We start from the raw sequence: 21,261 nt of genomic DNA, 5'->3' as shown, positions 1-21,261 counted from the left end.
TGTCGGGGTGACATATATTCCTAAATATTTAAATCCTCTGGTCGTGATCTGTAACTCACAGCCTCGGGGGAGGCAGGGTGTGGGGCCGTGTAGTACATAAAGTAATGATTTCGTCCAATTTATTGTATACCCAGATACTGTCCATATGCTGTAAAAATGTCTAGCAGGAACACCAGAGACCTCGCTGGGGATGTTAAATGTATGAGCACATCATCCGCATAAAGCGAGATTCGGTCCTTCCAATCTGCTTCCCATCTCATCCCTTGAATTGACACATCCTGCCTGATCCACGCAGCAAGCGGTTTTAACACTAGGGCGAAGAGAAGTGGTGACAGCGGGCAACCTTGCCTAGTTCCCCTCCCCAGTTTGAATTCTCTCGATATTCCTCCAATTGCTACTACTTGGGCGAGGGGTTCCATATACAATAGTTTGATCCATGCATAGAACTTTGGGCCAAACCCCTGCTTTTGAAGCACCGCAAAAAGGAATGGCCATTCCACTAGGGCAAAAGCCATTGTGGCGTCTAAGGAGAGGATGACCGCATCTTTCTGTACCCTCGGTGTGTAGGCTAATATGTCGTGTAGACGTCTTAAATTAAGGGAGGTGTTGCGCCCTGGCATAAAGCCAGATTGGTCCGGGTGAACCAGTTGCTTGAGATGTGGTTGGGATCGAATTGCCAATGTTTTGGCCAGTATTTCGGCTTCTGCGTTTATCAGTTATATTGGACGGTAGGAAGAGGCCATCTGGGCTGGCTTGCCCGGTTTGTGTATGGCTACAATTGTGGCCAGTCTCTGGTCTCTTGGTAGTATTCCCTTCTCTAGGCATTCATTGTACATGTTGAGTAAGTGGGGTGTAATATTCCCTGTCACCTTCTTGTACAGTTCCACTGGTAGTCCATTTGGCCCCATTGCTTTCCTCGTGTGAAGCGCCGCTAGTGCCCGCCCCAATTCCTCGACCGAGAGGTCTGCGTCAGATCGTGCATGACCTTCGATTGAAGTGTAGGCATTTTATTATCGCTCAAAAAATGCGTATTTTCGTCCACTGTGGCTACTGCTTGTGGCGTATAGATTGTCTCGTACTGTGTTGCCAGCTCTTCCACTATGCGCTCGGGGTCTGTCGTGGTAGTACCGTCTCCCAGACTAAGTTGCACAATCCACCTATTTGCCTTTTCCCGCTTTTCCAGCCATGCGAGCATTTTCCCAGTTTTGTCCCCTAGTTCATAGATACTGTGGTGGGTATCAGTATATTTGGTCTTTGCGGTTTCCCTCGCATAGGTTCTAAACTCTTGGGCCGCTAATGTCAGGGACTGGGCTGTGGTGTCAGTAGGATCCGTGGCATGTGCTCGCTCTGCTCTCTGTACGGCCTCTTCTAGTGTATCTAGGGTCTCTCTCTCTGTGCACGCTTGTGTCGGGTGATAGTTGAAATGGCCTGTCCCCTGATAACAGATTTATATGCCTCCCATAGTGTGCTTGGTGACTCAAATGATTGTTAATTTTCTTTAAAGTACTGTGTGGTGGATTTCACAAGGTCCTTAGCGATCTTGCCGTTTTTTAGGAACCCCGGGCAAAGCTGGTATATCCTCTTCCGTCCAGGGATATGTGCTGTGTAGAGGAGTTGAATTGGCGAGTGGTCTGAAATACCTCTCGGTAAGTGCACTACTTCCCTTACCTTTTCGGGGGTAATAGCTAGTGTCAGTATATAATCTATTCGAGAGAGACTTCCGTTTGCCCCTGTGTGAAAGGTGTACTGACGCTCTGTTGGGTGTTTGAGTCTCCAGATGTCAGTCATTCCCATTGCTTCTATAAATTCCTGCAGAGCCCGATTAGATCGGGTTGTATCCCTGGGCGGGTTGCGGTCCACGGCCGCATCTAGCACTGTATTAAAGTCCCGCCTATGATCAGTTCTCCCTCAGGGAGGTCCAGTAGGAGTTTCCCGAGGTCCTGAAATGCCTGCTGGAGAAGAGTCGGGGGAACGTACACGGAGATCATGTTATACACTCTTCCCTCCCATTGGCAGGTTAAAACGGCAAACCGCCCCTGGTCGTCAGCTCAAGTTTTCTTGATCACCAGTGGAGAGCCCATATGGACCAGGATTCCCACCCCTCTGGATCCCGACTTGAACTCTGCATGGGCCACCATCTTGAATCCCCACCGGTCTAGTTCCTTGCATGCCGTTCCCTTTAAGTGCGTCTCCTGGAGCAATTCGACCGTGGGCCCCCTGCGTTTCAGATATTGTAGAACCAGCCCTCTTTTGATCTTATGTCCTAGACCGTTTACGTTCCATGATATTATGGACAGGGGAGGGCCTGGCGACCGTGGCAACTGAGCATTGGTATCATTACCCTCGTGTGGTGTCATGTCGTGTATGGTGTGCGATCACTGAGTTCAAATATTGTTGGTAGCGTCCGTTCTGACGCGTCTGCCATGCGCGTGAGTACACTGTATAGCAAGTAAAAACTTTTACTCTGTGAGATATCTTAACTAGTAAACTTAAACAGTGTAACACTTTTTTCAATGATTCCTGAACCCTTACCCCCCACCCTGTCTCCCTGCCCGGTGGTTCTAAAACTGCCCGCCCCCCCAACTGAGCAGAGCGCTTAAAATCCCTAACAAAGCTTCTCATTCGTGGGGGTGAGTCTTCCGTGTCCAGAACGAAGCCTCCCTCTCACTAGTCATGCACCCTGCATCGCCCCTCATTCGTTCGTTCATACCTCCGGGGGCCCAAACCCCTGAGCCAGTATCGTGCTTTCTGGTGTCTCTGTGTTAGTCCGTGCACCAGAAACATGCCAGTACAAGTTGCATTCACCAAGTAAGGACTTTTCTACAAGGCTTAGTCTCAGGTGGTCTCTTGGTACTCCTTAAGTTGATGTCTTCTAGGTCCTGCGGTGCATGTGTGTGCCAACAGTGTCTTTCTCCAGGGCCTTTCTCTTCCCTCTGTTTCCTGTCGTGGTGGTACCTTAGCGTCCTGTCTGCGTGGTTTCCCTGGTTTTGTTTCCTCTTGCCGGTCTCCATCCCTCCAGCCAGTCTCGTGCTTCTCCCGGTGTTTCGAAGAACAATGTCTTTAAGTCCAATTCCACCCGTAGTTTCGCCGGGAACAGCATTGAATACTTTAGCTCTCTAGCGCGCAGTTCTTTCTTGACTTCCATGTAACTACGTCTTTGCTGGGTTACCGCCGCCGTGTAGTCAGGATAAAAGGCAACTTCTGAATTGTCCACTTTTATTGGCGGTGCTACACGTGCAGCTTGCAATACCGCGTCGCGGTCTCGAAAGTTGAATTGTCTAGCCATTATGGGCCTCGGCTGAACCCCCGGACGCGGTTTGCTTCCTGGCACCCGATGTACTCATTCGACTGAAAAGAATTTGGAGAGCCCACGTGGTTTCAGGTGATTCTGGATTAAGTCTTCCACAAATAGATCTAGTGCTGGTCCCCCTGCGTTTTCTGGAACACCCACCAGGCGCACATTGTTCCTCCGTCATCGCCCTTCCTGGTCGTCAAGCTTAGCCTTTATCGCTTTGTTGTCCTCTTCCAGCTTGCGTACTTGCTGCTCCAGCGTGGCCGTGTCTGTGGAGAGGCCCGCTGTCGTTTTCTCCACCTCTACGAGTCGATCCGTCATTTTCGCGAAATCCACCCTTATGAGGCTAATGTCAGTGGAGATCGTACCCATGGAGGTTTGCATCGTCCACAGGGCCGCCATTACGTCTTGGAGGGTCCCTTCCTCCGTGCTTCACGGTACGTCTGGAGGATCACCTTGGTCTGTTCTCCATTGGAGTCCTTTGTGGAGGCAAATTTCTCCAGTCGGGGGGTCTGCGTCACTCTGGGTCCTCGCCCCGCCATAGTTGCTAGCAATGCGTGTCCCGCACCAGTATTCCACCAGTGGTCCTTGGCACGTGTCCACCGAAGGCAGGGAGCCTATCCGTAGGGAGTCCACGCCGTCTTGCGCACTCCGATTCTGTGGTGACTGGATGTGTTCGACTGTTAACTTTCTGGGTGTCTGCTGCCGTCCCTCATTCTGTTTGTCTATTTGGCAGGTATAAATGTCTTTCGCTTGGGCTCCCTGTGTGCTGTCACCCCTGGCGCTGGGCCTTACTGTTCGTTGTATCCGGATTTGCGGCCTGACCCCCGAGGTGCGGTGTAATAGTGTGTCCCTGTTCCTACAGGCCTAGTCAGTGGCTAGTAGTGTCCCGTTATTATCCACCTCCTCTCACCTCAGGCCGCAGGTAGTGTCCACCCGAACTCGTGGAGCTGGATAATGTCTTGGATTTGTGGCCGCTAAGAGCTGTTTCTGGCAGCTTTTTTCCCGCCCCTAGTTGGAAGTGGGCCCCTCGCGCTCCGGGCGGGTCCCCCACTCCAGTCCCCGGCTTCCTCGTGTGACTAGGCCTCAGTCCCGGGGGCAGCGTATCATTCCTACGGTTGGTCCCGAGCGTTGAGTTTAGTGTTGGGCAATTTCGCTCCGTTTTCACGTGTGCTGGAGGTCCCTCCGCGGATTTGCGGTGCTTTGAGATGCCGGGGCCTCCCCAGGTATCGGTGGGGTTGATGTTTTGCGATAGCGCCCCGGTCTTCACCAACCTCGGCCAGGTACTTCTGCCGCTGCGTTACCGGGACTGATCCGCTGCTGCTGGGTGTCTCCGCTTCCTCGCCTCCTCCACTGACGCTGCCTTTCTCTGTTCGGGCGAAGGTGCACTCAAGGTCCCGGCTTTAAGTCGGGCCTAGGCCGTGATCTTTAAATGCCTATAACTTTTCGGCCTTTCAGTCTTCGGGGTTCTAGCTTAGTCGAACGTTCGTCTGGAGCCTTCCCGCACAATAGCCACGGTGCAGCACTAGGGCATTAGCAGGATAGGTGGTTGGATTGATGATGGGAGGCTACGACTTTCACGGAGCTCGATCACTCTGTGGCCATCTTGTCTGGTCGCCGGCCACGCCCCCTGCTGGCTGTTCTATTTTAATGAATGTATAGACTTGAGGAATAGAGTAAAGGAGTGTCACTTCAGAGCCATTTTGCAATTTTGGTATAGCAATAAGGTTCTCCAGTATTGGATATTTCATAGATCCACATACTCAAATCATTTCCCATTGTCGAAGTGGGAATCCCAGCGTACCATAGTAATCAGTATGTATTAGTATCATAGGCGATAATGGCAATAAAAAGTTATTTTCGTAGCCTTTGTATGTCCTCTTTAAAAAAATGGGCCAAACTTAAACTAAAACCAATCAGGTTGCAGCACCCTCTAGAACACTCCCAATAGAGTCCCTTTAATTTTCTTCTGTACGTTGTGTGAAGAGTCTCCTTGAGCTCTGCTCAGTTTTCACATCTTTAAAGTTGTAGATTTATTTACAGCTACTGTCTGATACTTCTAAGAAAAGTCTATTCAGATCCTGCAAAACCTGTGGAAAGAAAAGGGTACATGTGGACGAACCATATAAGAACTGCCTTTACTGCCTCTCCCTTCAACATCAAGTAAAGGAGTAAAAAGTATGTACACACTTTTTCCTCTAAGACCTTGAGGGACAGGGATGGGAGGGTACTTCTGTGGCTACAGAAATCTAAAACTCAGAAATCACTTATGAGGAAGACAGTGATAGGTGATGAGAGTCCACAAAAGGTCAAGATCATCTGACCAAGGGACATCTGTGGAGGGCAAGAAGACCTTAAAAACTCACCATAAAAACGTTCTGAGAAAGGAGGAAGCACAATTCATCTCCACACAGGAGACCTCCTCACAGCACAGTACTCTATCTATAAAAACAGGAGAGCGACCACGTTCTTCCTCCTCTGAACTGTCAACGTAGAGAAGTAAAAATCCTCTCAGAGCCCCTACGACTGTCACCACCGTCTCGCCCACCAGAGAGCATCGTCGGCAAAAACAACAACAATGACAGCTGTAGTTGAGAGTATTGTCATCCAAGGCACCGTCGATGCCAGCTTTACAACCAAAGGCGCCATCGACGGAGACACCGACGAAAGCTGCACCGTTTGAATTCCTATGGTTGATGCTGAAATTTATCTTGATGAAAACATTGTCAACTGGGCCATCAGCTGTGAAAACAAGCATTTGCAATGCAATAGGTCTCGCTTTTACTTGAGTTAGAGCTATTGGCATTGTAAGAATGCCAATAGCTTAATGCAAGACCTATTGCATACCAAATGCTTGAAGGCATCGCCGAGTTGCCCCCTTTTGTCTCCCATGACCCATGAAGAGCTCTCCGTTTGCTACAAGATAAATAAACAAGCCAGTGGTCACAAATGCCCATAAGAGACCCTCCTGCAGTGAGAGAAACTCATTAAAGAAAATAGTGCTTACAGACTAAAGAAGACGTACTATGTAACAACTGAAGTAAAAGGGTCAGTTCTCATGAGAGGGTACAAATGAAGACAAGGCGGTACTAAGGAGGGACTAAGAAGCCTAATGATGAATCCGAAGCCAGCATTTACGATGGACAATGGCAAATATTGGACGGAGAGTGAGCAGGCTTCAAGTACATTCTCCAATATAGCATGGCTCGTAGAGCAGCGCATCCATTGCCCGGGCTCGACCAAAAAATCACAAAGATCGCCCAAACCCTTTTAAGACCAAAGTTGACATCTCCATCTCCTAGTATGGTTCCACCTCTTCTACCAAGTCATTTCTTAGACATCGTAAAGCTCATCTGAACCCCAGGTCAAATACCAGGATGACGATGAAGACGAAGAGGACGAACATTATTACTATTAATAATATGCCCCTTCCAAGAGGCATTTTGAAGATTATCAATACCATCCTTATCCGCAGCCCATGTATGATTAAGTGCAGATACCCATGTCTCTTGTTCAAGATCTGCAGTCCATGCTGGAAGATTACAGGTATAGGTTTCCTGACTCTCCACAGGAGCCGACAATACTACCACCTCATCCTACCTCTACAACTATGCCAAGGCATATTCTTCTACATATAACACCTAGGATAATATATCCGTCAAATATAGAGGCGTCACCAAGAGAGGACCCATAATCTTCTGAGATGGGAGGAATGCGAGCTTCCTGAACCATGCGATGGGTGGGGCGACTACCTTGTCCTCACTTCATCGCCTCAACCTCTACATCCTTCAGATTATCTCCCAGAGGGGGGTTTTATAACCTAATGGATTGGGCTGCAACACGATTTCATTTCACAACATCTGTTAAACATTCAGACTGTTTTATCTAAGATTTCAAGATCAAGCAAGAAAGTCACTAAGGGCCATTCCCATCCTTGAGTACATCTCAGGGGATTAAAATAATAAGTATTGAGTCCCTGCATGGACAAAAGTATACAGCTACTGAAGATGGGTGTTAGATCTTGTAAGTTTTGGCCATACCCTGGAGTTTGTACAGAGGCTACCAAACAACCCTCCAAGGGGAGCGCATGTACCTAGTCCTTAGGTATTGAGAAAAGAAGCGCTTGTACTGTTGGCCAAGAATACAATGTAAAAGGTCCTTTATTATCAGAGAGTGATGGGATTCTAGGTTTTACCGTGTACGAAGGAAAACAGGGGAATGGAGACCCATCCTGGACCTCAGAAAGCTAGACCAATCCTTACGCACACAATCCTTCTGCATGATTACTCTCTCCGACACCCTGCACCTGCTAAACACAAGAGACTACATGACCTCTCTTGACCTACCAGATGTGTACTTCTACACCCCATACATCTCAAGCACCGCAAATATCTTTGCTTCACCGTAGCCGGTACCCATTACCAGTTCCGAATCCTTCCATTCAGCCTCAAGTCAGCAAATGTCTCGCCACTGTAGCAGCCACACTCAAAAAACAAGGTCATCAGGTATTTTCCTACCTAGACGACTGGCTGCTGAAAGCCTCAAAACTGCAAGCTTCCAAAGCTACCAAGGCTTGCCTTTTACTGTTTCACAGCTAGGCCTCACTGTGAATTATCCAAAATCCTTAACTATCCCAACAAAAACGTTTCTGGGAGCCAAACTGGATACAAAGCAAAACAAAGCCTTTCTCTCCCAAGACTGACAGTAAAGACTAGCAAACATAGCCCTAAAGATTTCCAAAGGAAAGTCAGTTTCAATGCGGCTGTACAAGTCATTGCGGATGAGCCATCATCTCGTCCGCAATCAATCTGGTTCTGCTGGCCAGGCTCAAGATGAGGCCACTGCTAGAGGAGCTGCAAGCTCAATGCATCCAATCGAAGGGGTTGTGTGGTGGTCTCAAATATCTCATCTTTCGAAAGGCCTCATTCTTTTTATTACCCGACTTCATCACCTCTCCTTACAGGTCTGGGGCGGCCACTTATAGGACCTACAGTTACAAAGGAAGTGGTCAACACTGCAAAAGATGATGGAAATAAAAGCAATATCGCTCACCCTGCAAGCTTTTTTTCCATGAATAGCAGGAGCCTCCATGCTGGGCCAAAGGGACAGGACGACCAGCATGTATTACATCAATTAGCAAGGGGCACAACGTCATTAACGTTAAATCAAGAAGCCCAAGAACTTTGGAGATGGCTTACAACCCACAAGATATCTCTAAAAGCAGAGCAAATGTTGGGAGTAAACAACACCTTAGCAGATACGCTCAGCAGAACCAGAGAAAGTAGCTGCGAGTGGGAACTGGATAAATCGGCGCTGGACAACATATTCTTATGGTGGGGCCAAAGCAGCATTGGATCTCAGTGCAGCAGGCAAGAACTCCAAATGCCAGTTCTTAAACCAGTCGATACCCTGTCCCAGTGTCGTGGGGGAATGCCCCTTCAATGACACGGTCTAGGTTTTATACATACACTTTTTCCCCTTTCTTCTCTTACAAAGGATTCGCAACAAAATTTAAATGTCTTCTGATTCTAATCGCTCCCGAATGGCTCAGACAGCATATACTGTCGAAGTCCATCCCCATTCGTCTGTCAACAACTCATGCTCTTAACGAGGAGCAAGTGCCCAATCTTACATACGGAGACCACCTCTCTCATATTACATGCATGGCTCCTGAATTCAACGAGTTTCAAGATGTAGATATCTCTGAAGACTGTAGTGACAAGTTGCCTAAAGCAAGAGCTGAATCTACAAGCAAGAGGTATAGATTAATACGGAAGAGGTTCTGCTCATGGTGTCATTACGCTAACCTGCATCCCTTGGAAGCGTCACCTGAATAGATTCTGCCTTTCCTCCTATCGCTAGCCAGATCAGAGCTGGTACAAGCGTCTGTCAAGGTTCACTGTGCCTCAATATCAAGGTACATATGTTCTGCACGTTCTTTCCCTCTTTCACACAAATAGGCTAACAATTTATGAGGAGGTTGTTCTGAGCTTTTCCCTCAGGTCGAGCTCCTCTCCCAGAATGCACATATATGTCAACCACGCTCAGCAAGGATGAAAGCACACTCAACAAGGGCAGTGTCCACTTTGACTGCTCTGCTTGCAGGCGTCCTGCTAGCGAAGCTAGGTTGTGCTGTGATGCGGAAGAGCACCAACACATTTATGCAACACTACTGCCTGGAATCAGCGCAGAAAAGTGATGCAGCTGTACGACAGGCGGGTTTACATCATCTGTTCCAATAAGGTGAGCCTTTGCAACTGAAGATGATTATTAATGTGTCTTTACTAATGTATATGATACTGTTGTATATTGTATTTTCATATTTGGACTATTTACGCAAATTAATGCATAGGTAGATTTACCTACAAAACTGTTTGCTATGCTGATTCAAGCATGTGAATCTTTGAAAGATCCAATACTGGAGTGGAAATAAGATACTTACCTATAACTGCAGTTCCCTAGCACTGGTATCTTTCATAGACTCACATGCAACCCACCCTCCTCACCTGGGAGGCACCCCTTATAGATCGAGAATATTTATTCCCATTTGTGCTTCGAAATCTGAGGGACTCTGCCACTGTTGGGAATGTTCTAGAGGGTGCTGTCACCTGATTAGTTATAGTTCAAGTTTAGTCCTTTTTAAAAAGGACATAGATTGCCTGTTAACTGACTTTTCATTGTCATTATAGCCTATGATACTGATACATACTGCTTTATCATGGTACTGTAAGTCTCTCACTTAGACGACAGGGAATGATTCAAGCTTGTGCATCTATGAAATATACTAATACTGGAGAACTTTAGTTACAGGTAAGTATTACAAAAGCACAATCAGAGCTGGCAAGTGGGTGTACATGGATAACCTTTCAAATCAAACAGAGGAGGCAGCCAGTAGAGGAGAACTGGAGAAGGTGTTCAAGATCACGAGGATAGTCTGGTAAATCTCCTCCAGCATACCGTACTCCTATCATGGACAAGCAGGGCAGACTACTGACACAGTGAAAGAGTAGGCGGCACGCCCGGGTTGAGCACTTCAAATATTTCTTAAACAGACCAGCACCACCAAGTGAAGTGGACATACCAAAAGCAGAGACCGAACTGGATGTCAACACCAACCCACAACAGAAAGAAGAACTTATCACTCCCACATGGAACTGAAGCACTCCTGGCCAAAACAACCTAAATTCAGAAATGTTCACTGCAGACCATGAAACCTTAGCCAGCATCCCCCAATCACTGGATTTGGGAGAGAAAGAAGGTACCAGACGGCTGAAAATATCAAAGAAGGGAGTGTTAGCCAACTGTAACAACTGGTGGGTAATTACCCTTCTGTCAATCAAGAGTAATTATTCCGAAAATCATTATACAGTGTTTTTTCTTATGCTAAGGACAAGTAGTTAAGAAAAGGAACAATCGGGGTTCTGCATAGGTAGAGGGGGTGTGGATCAGATCTTTACTCTACACAACATCATAGAGCAGTCACAGAGTGGCAGAGACCTGCTTTACATCAGCTTCATTGATTCATTGAAGGCCTTCTCAAAATAAATTTAAATACATAGTTATAGCATCTGGCGTATACTGAGAGCCCATAGCATACTGAGCAGATGGTACTCCTCATCAAGAGCTTCAAGATAATTTTACATGCAAGGTAGGAATAGGTTCAAAGTCACGACTCGTTTGAGGCAGGAATATGTGATGGCAGCACTGCTCTTCATCTAGTCATTGACTGGGTGATATGACACACAGCAGAGGACCTAACTGGAGTAATCAGAGGGACCTTATTCTTTACACTGGAGCGCCTGAGTGATGCGGATGACCTGGAGACATACACACACACACTCTCTTTCTCTCTCTCTCTCTCTTGCTCTCTCTCACTCACTCACACACACACATCAGCATATGCAGGGAAAGACTTCTCGCTTTACCATCTATGTACGAAGAGTGGTTCAACACGAAGAAATCTGAAGTCATGCCACTCAACATCATAAAACCTTCATCAGTCAATCATAGCTGAAGAGGTTCGAGGCATGTGGGCTGCTGAATTCATATCTGTGCATAGATCTCCGCCTAGTGTTGGGTCCGGATGATTGCACATTGTTGTCCTGGAAGAGTCTTCGAAGTATCACAAGATAGGTGGCTCCTCCCCTGGACAACAGTGCGCATGGGCATCCACTCCATCCTCAGATTGTTTTTTTCCGCCATTTGGTTCGGATGCATATTTAACTCAAGTTCGGAATCGATAAAAAACTTTCCTTTTGGCAAAAAGGCCTTTAGTATATTGTCGGTATTGTCTTGCGATCAGTGCCCAGTTCTGTTCCAGCTCAGTTCCCGAGCCGCGTGGCTTTTCGGCACTGAAAGCCCGGTCGACGGCAAAGGCCTTATCGACGAACCATCATAGAACGGAGCCCGTTCAAGAGATGTCCCGTTTGCAACTCCAAATATCCTCACATCGATGTCCACCCGGTGTGCAACAAGTGCCTGTCTCCGGATCACGATGAAGCCAGCTGTATGGCTTGTTCTCGTTTCCGCTCCAAGAAGACGATTCGACTTCGACGCACAGTGCACAAGGAGGCCCAGCAGACGGCACCTGACCCGGTGAACATTTTCGATACCGAGGAGAATGAGGGAGTCGAGCAGGAAGTTCGAGAGTCTGATCCTGATCGGAGGTCGACTCCAGCTACGACGCTGATGTCGAAATGGTCGATAATGAAGACGTCGTCGACGAGGTAGGAGACGACGATGGGGCCTTTGGGGCCGTGGAAGATAGCTTGAGCGAGGAGCTAGGCCCAACCGTTGGTACGGGGGCCGAGACCAAGACACTTAATAAGACTCAGGTCGAGGGATCGCCACATGGCCTTAATCGAGATCGTACAATCGGTTCTACAGCCTCGCCTCAAGGCCCGGCTTCGGACATTTCTAACGAGCCATCGGTTGACCGATCCAAATCGAAACCGAAAGAGAAAGCATCGGTGTCTACGCAACCGAAAGCACTGGAAGCAAAATCGAAACCAAAAGTGCGTATTGCTTTGGTCGGCTCGAAGTCCTCTGAACTATCGGCGCCGACGAAGCAAAAAGGTGTCATCGACCCGGTGAGGTCGCTAAAGGGTGTCGAGCCGAAGACTGGGACACAGAAAAAACTGGTCAAGGACGTCGACCCGAAAAAATCGGCGCCGAAGGCCGTCGACACAGACAAAGGACTCGGAGCTCAGAAGGTTCTCGATCCTACGCGTCGACCAGACAAGGCTAGGAGCGGTACGAACCTTGAGTCCACACCTGGCGGTGGCTCGAAGGAACCCGTCGAGTCGACACAGCCGTCCGCCTCCTTTTCGAAGCAGGTGTCGGAATCGCTGAAACGCATTAAAGAGAAGGCTTCGACTGTCGGACCAAAGGATACTCCACCAACAAAGCCTACCAGTAAACCTCAAAAATCGTCGGCACCCATCCAGTTCACGCTGCCGCCGAAAGTGGTACCTAAGGCCTTCGCCCCTAAGACAGCCGTCGAAGCGCCCAAAAAAGTGTCCACGGGGCCGAAGCCCACAACTGCGGAAGTAGTCACAAAGCATCGACAGCCTCCGCTTGAAGAGCAGTCGAGACAATTCATCGACGCAGACACAGGTAGACTTTCTATTTACAAACGAAAGATCGCCCCTGAACAGCCCATGGAGTCCTATAAAATTCCATTGAAAAAGAAGGATTCTACTACATCACCTCTTCTTGTCGAACCTATATCACCACATGGCCAAAAGCCTGCTCTATCTCGCCCACTTACACGGATGTGGAGACAGGGGAAGGTGACAATAAGGAGAACAATTATCCTATGGACACTGATCCTGAAGATCACAACTGTGAGAAGTTGGCCTGATATGTAGTGCTCACTATTCTAGTGACCACTGTGTATCATTCCAAACAACCCTTACTGATGATTGGTTGTAAGTCAACCTTATAGACCAGCTATCCTAGTAGCATGGACAAGAGCAGTCTTTAGGCTAAACTCTAGAGGGCGTGTTAAGCCAGCTGTTATACCATCACATTTACCCCTTGAACAACAAGTGAAAGGACACCACACAAGTTGTTATGAAAATAAAAGGATATTTATTTATAACCAGTCTATCCTGATCTCTTTATGAGTCAGAGAGCTAAGCACACAAGTCGCACAATTTACACAAATGCCCGAGGGGCACGAAAAACCATATACTACAAAAGTGGAATGCAAAATACTAGCAGGTAAATAACAAGATCCAGAGGCTTTAGGATCGCTAGGACTACACTACAGAACCCTAAGGTTAGGAGCAGGAGGCCTAGGGAGATCGGGGGCAGTGTGTGTACTCTCACGCGGGATGCGGGACAAAGTCTATGGATACTAGTATTTCGTAAAGTTAGTTATCGGATGAATCCGACTAGATAGGCTGAAAACGAAAAAGGATCTGGACACTTAGATAGTGAACCTACGTTGGAGCACCGAAATGCTCAGGTTACCTAGCCCAGGGGCTGCAGCTGCATAGGGTTCAAAAGACGTCGGGAATCCTTGTTACAGTCTATGGAGCCTGAAAGAAGGAGTTGCTGGCAGGCGACCAGTGAAGATGTTCGATGTGATCCAAGCCTGGATCGGTGATGGAGACGACCTGAAAGCAGAGGGGACTCAGTTCTTAATCACTAGCCAGTGATTAGGTGGGCACCAGGATCGCACCGGATGAAGTCACCTCGACCAGGTGAGTGGGCGACGCTGGGCTCTGCAATCTCTCGGACCAGGAGGCGTTGTCGGCGACCAGGATGGAGGTGCGAGCTGTCCCACGAAGGTGTCTGCTGTCGGCGATGCTGGACCCAGGATTGGGCAACAAACCTTGGCAAAGTCAAGCCCACGCGGTGGACTCAAGATGGCGTCTGGAGTGGACCAGGAGGGTCCGGGGTGCTCCTCTCTTGGAAGGGAGCAAGGGCCAGTCTGGAGCAACCAGACCGGCGAAGTAATCGTTGTGGTTCGTCGTCAAGAGGGCCACTAGCCAGCAGGCAAGTGACCGGACAACGCGGGGAGCAGCAAAGAGCAGAAGGGCCCCACGCAGATCTCAAGGATGCTGGGGGGCTGGACTTCGGTGCTGGAGCTGCTCAGGGTTAGGGCTTCTCAAACCCCAAAGCACTCACTCGTCGTGCAGTTTTGAAGATGGCCGGTCCCTTCAGGTCTCGTCACACCCACGAATCTCAGCTGGGCTGATGATGCAGGTAGAGGTCAGAGATGCCAGGGAATCCGGGTCTTGTCGAGCTGGGCAGTCTTGATCCGGAGGATGGACGTGCAGCAAGCCGCATGCGCTTAGATGGTGCCCGCTGGTGCAGGGTGGCTACTCCTTAGCCAAAAGGGAGAGTCTTCAGAAAGGTTCAAGAGTTCTTTCGTGGAAAGTAGTCAAGATTCAGAATTATCTAATTTGGGAAGGGGGCCCGCTCCTACCTTTATACTAAAAAAAGGGGCTGGCACGCGACTAGGTCCTGCCCATGGGTGGGACCAGGAAGGGGGGTGGTTACACCCCTCTCCCCTGTCCGGACTTTCCCCAGCTCAGGGGCTGCTGTGCCCCTGGAACTGGTTCAAGCCGGCATATGCACAGTGAGCACCTGGGTGCCACTTGCAGTCACCTTCTTCTCAGCCCTGCCTACCTGGGATACACAAAACCCTGTCTGGGATGGTGCTAGCACCGCCCCTGACAGGAAACCCTTTGTCCAAGCTCTCCTCGCTGGAAGGACTCCCAGCAGCAGGAGGTCAGACTTGTGTCTGTGGTGGCAGCATCCATTTTGTGATGCTGAGGCTCGAGTTAACTTTAACCGGGGTTCACAGTTACATACATGTCGTGTCCCTCTAGAAGGGTGGAATGCTAACCCCGTCACCAGAATTGGCGAGGGGTTAGTATTCCAATTCGTATGACACCTTACTCGACATGTTTTGATAAAGCGATACCAAAGTTGGCAAATAACCGCGAGGATTATAATGCACTTAAGAGTATATGGTACGCGTTATCATGGAACAGCTATTAGGACTTGGTTCCGCAAGCTGCAAACGGGCTCAGCTCATGCCAGAGCACCATCTCACATAATTCCAAGCACTCTGCCTTCAGGATTGATAAGGCCTGCCATAGGAGTGACTGATAGGAATACATTTGTCCATTTTAGGGTTAGATATAGGAATACTATATCTAAAGCAAAGGGTGATTACACCACCTTGCCCCAGCTGTCGTGCAGCCAGTTGTGTCAGATTTGGATGGCCAGCCAGGGGTGGCATAATACATGCTGCAGCCCATGGTAGGCCCTGGGTACCTAAGGTACACTGTACAGGGACTGATAAGGTGACTCAGTATCCAATTAGATATGTACCTAAGGTACATGGAATCCATTTTTTCAGAGAGAGCAGTAGGACTGGGGCCCTGAATAGCAGGGTCCCAGGTCAACTAAGTCGAAAAACCAGCAAAACACTAGGCAAAAAGTTGGGGGTAACTATAGTCCGATATCTACCTTCCTACAACAACGAACCCTGGGCAGACGCTGCTGACCCAGGAGATCCACACACTGCCCCAGACAGTCATGTGTATGCTGTGAAAACCTCGCCTACTGAAGACTTGGCAGCGTTTAATGCACTTATTGAAAGGGCAGCCAAAAATCATGATGTCCAGCTCCATGCTGACCCTATTGAAGTGGATTTTTAGTTTGACACCTTCTCTACCTCAGAGAGAACCGTTAAGACTCTGCCAATGCTAAAGGGTGTCTTAAAACATGCTGGAGACATTTTTAAAGAAACCACGAGGGCGAGGGTCATAAACTCCAGAATTGAGAAAAAGTACAAACCGGCGCCTGGGGACCCTACCTACATTAAGGGACAGTTGCCGCTGGACTCTCCGGTTGTTTCCAATGCCCGGAAGAGGGCAAACTCGCAAACAACGGGTGATGCTCCTCCCCCTGACAAAGAATCTAAAGTGCTAGAGGCATCAGGGAAAAGGGTGGCAGCTCAAGCGGCCAATATCTGGCGTATTTCCAACACTCAGGCACTCTTAGCCAGATATGACAGGGCTCATTACGATACTCTTGAAACCCTGTTACAACACTTGCCAGATGAATATAAGGAGGCAGCTGAAATGCTCATACAGGAAGGGAAGCTTATATCTAATGCATCTATCAAGTGTGCACTGGACGCAGCAGACACCGCGGCCAGGGCGATTAAAACAAGTGTGATGTTACGGCGACATGCCTGGCTGAGAATCTCCGGTTTCAAGCCCGAGATACAGACCACATACTAAATCAGCCTGTAAACCCTGATCACTTATTTGGACCAGAGGTAGACACCACCTTTGAAAAAATCAAAAAGGACACAGACTGCAAAGTCTATGGGGGCTCTACAGTCGCAGCAGTTCAGGGGTGGTTCTTTTCGTCGCTCAAACAATAGAGGAGTTTTCAGAGGCCAGCTGTCCCAGCAAACACAATACAGTAAAGGTGGCGCGCAGACCACCTAGACCAAACAAAGTAGAGGTGGCTACTGTGGAAACAGCGCCAAGGGCAGAGGTCGTGGAAACAACAGCTCCCGATCCTCCGCCACTAACAAACAGTGACGCCTTGTCACTGCCCCCGACCATACCACACCGGTCGGGGGGAGTCTACAACAGTTCCTGCCAGTCTGGAAATCCATCTCTACAGACAGGTGGGTGAGGAAGCTTATCCAGTACGGTTATTGTCTGGAGTTAACATCCACTCCACCCAACATACCCCAAGACACCGTCCTATGTCCACAGAGCATTTGCACTTATTGCAGCAGGAGGTAGTCGTCCTGCTGCAAAAAGGAGCAATAGAGCTCGTGCCGGTGGAGGAAAGAGGTACAGGGGTGTACTCGCTGTACTTCTTGATCCCAAAAAAGGACGGGTCCCTCAGACCCATACTGGACCTCAGACCCCTAAACCAGTACATTCTATCAGAACACTTTCACATGCTTACATTGCAGCAGGTTCTACCGTTACTCAGTCAGGGAGATTTCCTCGCAACATTAGATCTGAAGGATGCATATTTCCATATTCCGCTACACCCGTCACACAGAAAATACCTCCGGTTCACCATTCAGAATCAGCATTATCAATTCAAAGTCCTTCCTTTCGGAGTGACGACGGCACCCAGGGTGTTTACAAAGTGCCTGGCGACAGTGGCTGCACACCTACGGAGACAGAACGTTCACGTCTACCCTTATCTGGACGACTGGCTTATTCAGGCGAAGTCGGCCAAGCAGTGTGCCGCCCACATGTCCCACACCATTCACCTTCTTCACGATCTGGGGTTTTCACTGAATTATCCAAAGTCCCACCTTCAGCCCCCCACGTACGGCAGTATCTGGGCGCGACAATAGATACTCTGGCAGCCAAAGCACAGCCAAATTCAGTGAGGATCAACATCCTGCAATTGCTGATACAAAAATTCAGACCGCAACACTCCCTTCCGGCACGAGTGTTCATGCAGTTGAAAGGCATGATGGCCTCCTGCATCTTCATAGTCCCGCACGCGAGACTACATATGCGTCCGCTTCAGGAGTGCTTAGCACGTCAGTGGAATCAGGCTCACGGACAGTTGAAAGACCTAGTGATGGTGACCGGTCGTGCATACAACTCTCTGCATTGGTGGAATCCACAAAACCTTTGCAGGGGCCGACCGTTCCAGGAGCCTGTGCCACAGATTATTCTGACAACGGACGTATCTCTCCAGGGATTGGGAGCTCATGTACTCCACTACACAGTGCAGGGACTATGGACAGCGCAGCAGAAGAAGATGCACATCAACCTTCTGGAACTGATGGCTATCTTCATGGCGATGAAAGCTTTCAAAGTACACCTGTGCAACAAGGTTGTGTTGATCCGGACGGACAACATGACGGCCATGTACTACATACAGAAGCAGGGAGGTACACACTCTCCACTGTTGTCTCATCTGGCTCAGAGCATGTGGAAGTGGGCCATTCAGAGGAACATCTTCCTCATGGCGGAACACCTCCCGGGCAAGGACAATCAGATGGCGGACCTGCTCAGCAGGTACAGCCACCAAATGCACGAGTGGAAGATACATCCATCAGTACTCCAGCCGTACTTCCAGCAGTGGGGTCATCCAGAGATAGACCTGTTCGCCACAAAGGAAAGCGCCAAATGCCAAAGCTTTGCCGCCAGGTTCCCACACCCACAGTCGCAGGGCAATGCGATATGGATGAACTGGTCAGGCATATTTGCGTACGCTTTTCCCCCGGCACCTCTAATACCGCTGGTGTCACGCAAGCTGAAGCAACACTCGATGACACTCATCCTGGTTGCTCCGACGTGGGCACGCCAACCATGGTACACCACGTTTCTAGAACAATCCGTGGTACCGCATCAAAGACTGCACCTCACACCCAGGCTTTTGATGCCGAGCCATGGCGACATTCAGCATCCAGATCCGCAACAGCTCAACCTGGCGATCTGGCTCCTGAGGTCTTAGAGTTTGGCTACCTGAACTTGCCTCCCGACTGTATGGATATCATAAGAGAGGCAAGAAAGCCCACCACCAGAGCATGTCATGCGGCAAAATGGAAGCGGTTTGTCATTTACTGTGCAGAACAGAACATCAACCTGCTAGACGCATCTACTCACAACATCATTTGTTATCTGTTACATCTATACAAATGCAATCTGGCCTATGCTTCCATTCGTATACATTTGTCCGTAATAGCAGCTTATCTCCAAAACAGGCAGCATCTCTAACTTTTCAGAGTGCCTGCCATTAAAGCCTTTCTGGAGGGACTCAAACAAGTTATTCCTCCCCGACACCCACCAGCTCCTGCATGGAACCTCAATGCGGTCCTCACCAGACTGATGGGTCCACCTTTTGAGCCTCTACACTCATGCGAGATTCAATTTTTTCCTAATAGCAATCACATCGCTACGACAAGTTAGTGAACTTCAGGCACTAACTATCCAAGAGCCATTCATACAGATTCACTCCAACAGGCTGGTACTTCGCACTAACCCTATGTTTCTGCCTAAGGTGGTTTCACAGTTCCACATCAATCAGACTATAGAACTGCCAGTGTTCTTCCAAAATCCTGAGTCAGTGGCGGAGAGAATGATTCACACTCAAAAGAGCTCTAATGTACCACATAGGTAGGACCAAAGATTTTCGGAAAACAAACCAACTGTTTGTTGCCTTTTCGCCGCAACACACAGGCAACCCCATTTCCAAAGCAGGTATAGCCAGGTGGATCGTTAAGTGCATTCTGATTTGCTATCACAAGGCCAAGCGCACATTAACGGTTCCCCCAAGGGCCCACTCCACGCGAAATTTGGGGGCCTCCATGGCTTTCCTTGGAAATATTCAGTTAGAAGACATATGTAGAACAGCCACATGGTCTACCACACACACATTTACAAAACACTACTGCGTAGATGTGCACTCCAAACAGCAGGCAGCTGTAGGGCAGGCTGTTCTTAAGACACCTTTTCAAACTGCTGCAGCTGGCACAGGCGGCCGCCGCTAATGGAGGGACTGCTATGTATTCTATGCACAGATATGAATTCAGCAGCCCACATGCCTCGAACCGAATAAGCTACTTACCAGTATGCATCTGTTCTTGGCATGTAGGGCTGCGGACATTCATAACGCCCGCCCTCCTCCCCGGCGCCTGTAGCGGCTGCAGCACTCGAAATTACTCTTAGCATGGTCATCACTTACAGTGTTACACCCCATCTTTGCCACAATGGCTAAATACAATCTGAGGATGGAGTGGATGCCCATGCGTACTGTAGTCCAGGGGAGGAGCCACCTATCTCGTGATACTTCGAAGACTCTTCCAGGACAACAATGTGCAATCATCCGGACCCAACACTAGGCGGCGATCTATGCACAGATATGAATGTCAGCAGCCCTACATGCCAAGAACAGATGCATACTGGTAAGTAGTATATTCGTTCACCTACCTATGCAATATTATCGCACATGATCCAGGGGTAGGCAGTGACATATAGAGCACACTGAACAAGGTCAAAGTCCTTCTGGATGCTGAATAATGTGAGGAGGTTGAAGGAAGCTGGCTCTGTATATACTATCCCAAAGTAAAGTATAGTGTGCAGAATCCAGTGGAACCCCAAATTTAGGCAGAGGTAAAAGTAGATAATACCTTACTCCCTATTTGTGGTAGTGTGGGCGAGCAGTAAGGCTTTATCAGAGTGTAGTGCTAAGCATTTATTGTACACACTCAGGCAAGAAATGATGTCACACACTCAGTTTGAACTCAGACCAATCAGATACAAAATGTGCAAAAACAGGAAGGAGGGATAGAAGGGAAAGCTCACCGCTTACTGGAAGAGGTACCTCAGGACTGCCTGTCCCACTGCCGGCTCACTTCGTGTAGAAGATTCCAAGCAGTAGTGCTTTGTGAAAGTATGGGCACTGCTCCATGCAGCTGCCCTACAAATGTCCTTGATGGGAACTCCAGCGAAAAGAGCAGCAGACGATGAGACTGATCTTGTGGAGTGAGCTTGAACACGTCTTTCTAGTGGCTTACCCACCGCTTGGTGACAGTAGTGAATCGCGCTGGCAATCCAACATGAAATCCCTTGCTTTGAAAGGGGAAATCCTTTCCGAGGAGCGCTAAAAGCGACAAAGATTTGGGTAGATTTCCTGAAATCCTTGGTGTGCTGAAGATAGAATTTCAAGCATCTCTGGACATCCAAGGAAGGAACCTTTGCAATGAACTTCGGGTTTGTTCTTAAAATCGGAGTGCCCTTTTTAAACTGTAAAAAAGGGTCCTTAATCGTGAGAGCTTGAACTTCTCCAACTCTCCTGGCTGACGTCAAAGCGAGAAGGAGAGCTACTTTCCATGACAGAAACTTAATATCCGCTCTATGAATAGGCTCAAACAGAGGTCTCATGAGTTGAGCAAGAACCAAATTGAGTTGCCACATGGGAGGCGGAGGTCAAACTGGAGGGAAAACCCT

General features: G+C 48.7%; 1 protein-coding gene across 1 annotated transcript in view; it reads left to right on the top strand.

Moving 5' to 3' along the window:
- The window catches only part of MGA (MAX dimerization protein MGA), a 734,728-nt gene that overhangs the window by 352,941 nt on the left and 360,526 nt on the right, over positions 1-21,261 (top strand). The window lies entirely within an intron of this gene.

This window comes from Lissotriton vulgaris, chromosome 9 (genome assembly GCF_964263255.1).
Source record: "Lissotriton vulgaris chromosome 9, aLisVul1.2, whole genome shotgun sequence".
In the NCBI taxonomy this organism is placed as follows: Eukaryota; Metazoa; Chordata; class Amphibia; order Caudata; family Salamandridae; genus Lissotriton; species Lissotriton vulgaris.
Note: the sequence above shows the minus strand (reverse complement) of the source record. Positions and strands in the feature narration are given on the sequence as shown.